At 39.0% G+C, this 5,184-nt stretch overlaps 1 pseudogene; it reads left to right on the forward strand.

The window, feature by feature from the left end:
• Positions 1 to 365: 365 nt before the first annotated feature.
• LOC113878461 lies at positions 366 to 1,301 on the forward strand (annotated as a pseudogene).
• Positions 1,302 to 5,184: the final 3,883 nt, after the last annotated feature.

Genomic DNA, 5,184 nt, shown 5'->3' on the forward strand with positions numbered 1-5,184 from the left:
ACAACATTTTTGTTCTGGAAACTGAGACAGAGAGCTTGAATAACTTTGGGTCAAATCTCAAGAATAAGAAGCTCTGGAATTTGACTCTAAGTCTGTTGGACTCCAAGCATCTTCTCATCACTGTACTACACAGAATGTTTGAAAAGCAGCCTGTATGTGTCTCTGGATGGCTTTTTGATATAGCATGAGTATATATTTCAGCACCAACTTGTACATGCTCCAAAGGCAAGGCCATTTAATCAGTATCTGGAATTATGATCTGCATAAAATGACCATCATCTAGAACTGGAACTCAATTTGAGCCCCTGAGCACTAATACATCTCTGTCTGTGGTGTGTTTTCTTCGTGTGTATGGAGAAGACACCATGCAACCAGGGAACCTCACATGTTTATCAGAATTTGTCTTCCTGGGGCTCTCACAGACTCACGAGCTCCACCTCTTCTTGTTTCTGGTGTTCCTGCTTATCTACACAACCACTGTCATGGGAAACCTCCTCATCATGGTCACGGTGAGCTCTGATTCCAGGCTCCACACACCCATGTATTTTCTGCTGTGAAACCTGGCCGTCATAGACCTCTGTTTCTCCTCAGTCACTGCCCCAAAGATGCTGGTGGACTTCCTTGCTGAGAAGAAGACCATCTCCTACCAGGGCTGCATGACCCAGATCTTTTTCTTCCACTTTCTGGGAGGTGCCATGGTCTTCTTCCTCTCAGTGATGGCCTATGACCGCCTTGTTGCCATCTCTCGGCCCCTCCACTATGTCACCATCATGAACACTCAGCTCTGTGTGGGGCTGGTGGTGGCAAGCTGGGTGGGAGGCTTCATTCATTCCATTTCCCAACTGGCTCTGATGCTCCCACTGCCTTTTTGTGGCCCCAATGTCCTAGATAACTTCTACTGTGATGTTCCACAAGTTCTGAGACTTGCCTGCACTGACACTTCTGTCCTCGAGTCCCTCGTGATCTCCAACAGTGGGGTGCTGGATGTCATCTGGTTCCTTCTCCTCCTGGTCTCCTACTCAGCCATCCTGGTGATGCTGAGGTCCCACTCAGGGCAGGCAAGGAGGAAAGCAGCTTCCACCTGCACCACCCACATCATCGTCATGTCTATGGTCTTCATTCCAAGCATTTACCTCTATGCCCGGCCCTTCACCTCCTTCTCCATGGACAAGGCTGTATCCATCAGCCACACGGTCATGACTCCCATGCTCAACCCCATGATCTACACCCTGAGGAACCAGGAGATGCAGGCAGCAGTGAAGAGATTAGGGAGGCACTGGCTGCTTTGTAAAAGAGAGTGATAGTGGGTCACTTCTCTTTGGCTTTGTTTTCCACTGATAATTTGGAGAGAGAGCTGCTGTATCTGGCTCTTCAATAACTTGTGTATGTGTTATAAGGGTCATCATAGAAGTGAATGCCTATTGAAAATAAGCAGCTTACCCAGATTTTGAGGAAAAAGGTAAATTCTTACTTTTGTTTGTGTTAGATGATTTGAACACTCCAATGACAGCAACATTTGTTGTTGTGGAAACATTCTGGCAAGCTACACCCTCCTTTCTGCCTTCTTGGTAGACAGTTAGTTTCCTGTTAGAATGATAGAATTTCCCCATAAGAGCAGTTTTGTTTTCTGTATTTTGACCTCTTTCTCAGTACCTCGTTTTGGTGTGAGGCTGGATTATTGGAGACTTCCTAGGATTCTGAGTCTTAAGCTTTAATTCGGAGACCCTAACCCATCACTTACCAAATGGATGACCTTGCATGAGACACCTGCCTTCTCTTGAACTCATAACTTCTTATTAACAAACTCACTGATCTTAATATTTGATCCCAAGCCTCCCAGTTTTATTATAAGAATCATATATAAAAACTGTGAGATAACATTGAGTGAACTATGGAATTACATGTTATTTTCAAGTTGAAATTATCATGAGTATTCACACTTTTTCACTGTACATTTTATACTGTACATTTTCACTGTACATAGTATAATGATTATTATAAGCAAAAGATTAAATGTAAAACATGTACATTTTCACTGTACATAGTATAATGATTATTACAAGCAAAAGATTACATGTAAAACATGTAATTTCAAAACACTGTGCAATATAATATGAATATTCATGTACATGATATTCAATTCAAGAACCACAGGGTACCAATAGCTCATACCTGCTTATAGGTCCTCTCCATCACATGACTTTTCCCCAGATGAAACCACTTATTTGAATTTTGTGTTTATCATTCCATTACTTATAAAAGTAATCTCATCACATTTTTACATAATCAGCATATTGTTTCATTTTGCTATTTTGAGCTTCATACAAATATTACATTGTATATAATATTCCTGGATTTGCTTTTTTCCACTCCACATTATGTTTCTAAATGATACATGTTATTCTGTTTGGCTGTAGTTTATTCATTTGCTCTGCTGTATAATATTCCTTTGTGAGGATAAGCTTAGAGGGATTGTTTCCAGTTTTTGCTGTTGCAAACAGTGCTCTTTTGAATATTCTTCTACTTATTGTTTTGTTGAGGGGCTTGGGTCATATATCTGGAAGTGGAAGTGCCGATTAAAGTGGGTAAAAATATTTCACTGTAGAGAAATTGGTATTTCTCTAACATTTCTTTCCACACTTTTTATTGTATGCAATTTCCCATGAATGCTTTTTGTTTGCTTTTCTACTGACTGTTTCTATGTAGTATAGGAGTTCCTGTGTAATTTGGTTGCTGATTTATTGCCAGCTATACTTATTACAATGCCTTCTCCCAGTTTATGGTTTGTCTTCTTTATTTTTGGTGTTAATTTTCATGTAATCAGGTATATCAATCTTTTATTTTAGTATTAGCTAATGTGTGTTTAGTCTCTCAGTCTTGCTTGACTCTGAAACACCTTGGATTGTAACCTGCCAGGCTCCTCTGTCCATGGAATTTTTCAGGCAAGAATACTGAAGTGGGTTGCCATTTCCTTCTCCAGGGGATCTTTCCAGTCCAGGTACTGAACCTGCATCTCCAATGTCTCCTGCATTGCAGGTAGCTGAGCCATTGGGGAAGCCCAGTTAGCTCATATTAATATCTAATTTTTAAAAATTGTTTCTTATCCAGAGTATAACATGATATTCTGCTACCAAGCTCTATCTTAACTTTTTAAAAAGTTTAACTTTAAAAACATTTTACACTCTTTGAGAAACTTCAAACTTACAGAAAATTTGTAAGTATAGGAGATTTTTTTCCTGAAAGTTTGAGGGTAAGTTACGAACCCAATGCCCACCACTCCTTAATATTTGTATGCATTTCCTACAAAGACATTTTCCTCCAGTACTGCCATACAGTCATTAAAACTAATATAAAACAAACATTGATAGAATATAATATTTAGTTTCTACTCAAGTTTTGCCAGATTTCTCAATAAAGTCTGATAAACAGAGAATCTGGGGAGAAGCCATGTGTTGCATTTAGCTGTCATGTCTTTTTAGACTCATTAGATCTGGGAGAGTTTCTCCTTGGTTTTGATTAATAGTACTCCATTCTTCTTTATGGCTGAATACTATTTCACTGTCTGGATACAGTTCATTTTGCTTATCCACTCATCTGTTGAATGACATTTTGATTATTTCCATATTTTGTCTATTGTTAGGGCTACTGCTAATATTTGTTAACAAATATTTGTTTGAATACCTATTTTCAGAAACTTTGAGTATATACCAATGAGTAGAATTGCTGGATCATGTGGTTAATTCTGCGTGTAACTTTTCGAAGAACTGTGAATGTGTTTTATACAGCAGCATTCCCATTGGAACTTATAAGGGTCCTAATTTCTTCACATTCTCACACTTGTTATTTATTACTACTATTACTACTACTATCCTATCAGGTATGAAGTAGTATCTCATGGTTTTTATTTTCATTTCCTTAATTACTGATGATATTGAACATCATTTCATGTTGAGCATTATTTATTGTAGGGCATTTAAATACTTTCTTTAAAGAAATGTATATTCAATCCCATTGCCTATTTGGAAAATTGGGTTTTTGGCTTATTCTTGTTGAACTGTTGTTGCCATTCAATCACAAAGTCATGTCCAACTCCTGTGACCCCATGGACTACTTATATAAACTTTTCTTATGTTTCCTATGTCATTTCTGCTTACTTCTCATTCATTTTCCTATTTATTTGGTTTTTCCTTTTTGTCTCAGTGGCCTTCCTTAATCTCTTCTTGACCCTAGGCTATCTACACAGAAAAATAAATGACCCAATCAAAAAAAATGGGCCAAAGAACTAAATAGACATTTCTCCAAAGAAGACATACAGATGGCTAAAAAACACATGAAAAGATGCTCAACATCACTCATTATCAGAGAAATGCAAATCAAAACCACTATGAGGTTCCATTTCACACCAGTCAGAATGGCTGCAATCCAAAAGTCTACAAGCAATAAATGCTGGAGAGGGTGTGGAGAAAAGGGAACCCTCTTACACTGTTGGTGGGAATGCAAACTAGTACAGCCACTATGGAGAACAGTGTGGAGATTCCTTAAAAAACTGGAAATAGAACTGCCATATGACCCAGGAATCCCACTGCTGGGCATACACACTGAGGAAACCAGAAGGGAAAGAGACACGTGTACCCCAATGTTCATTGCAGCACTGTTTATAATAGCCAGGACATGGAAGCAACCTAGATGCCCATCAGCAGATGAATGGTTAAGAAAGCTGTGGTACATATACACAATGGAGTATTACTCAGCCATTAAAAAGAATACATTTGAATCAGTTCTAATGAGATGGATGAAACGGAACCTATTATACAGACTGAAGTAAGCCAGAAAGAAAAACACCAATACAGTATACTAATACATATATATGGAATTTAGAAAGATGGTAACAATAACCTTGTATACGAGACAGCAAAAGAGACACTGATGTATAGATCAGTCTTATGGACTCTGTGGGAGAGGGAGGTGGGGGGACATTTGGGAGAATGGCATTGAAACATGTATAATATCATGTATGAAACGAGTCGCCAGTCCAGGTTCGATGCACGATACTGGATGCTTGGGGCTGGTGCACTGGGACAATCCAGAGGGAGGGTATGGGGAGGGAGCAGGGAGGAGGGCTCAGGATGGGGAACACAGGTATACCTGTGGCAGATTCATTTCGATATTTGGCAAAACTAATAC

Source organism: Bos indicus x Bos taurus, chromosome 19 (genome assembly GCF_003369695.1).
Source record: "Bos indicus x Bos taurus breed Angus x Brahman F1 hybrid chromosome 19, Bos_hybrid_MaternalHap_v2.0, whole genome shotgun sequence".
NCBI lineage: Eukaryota > Metazoa > Chordata > Mammalia > Artiodactyla > Bovidae > Bos > Bos indicus x Bos taurus.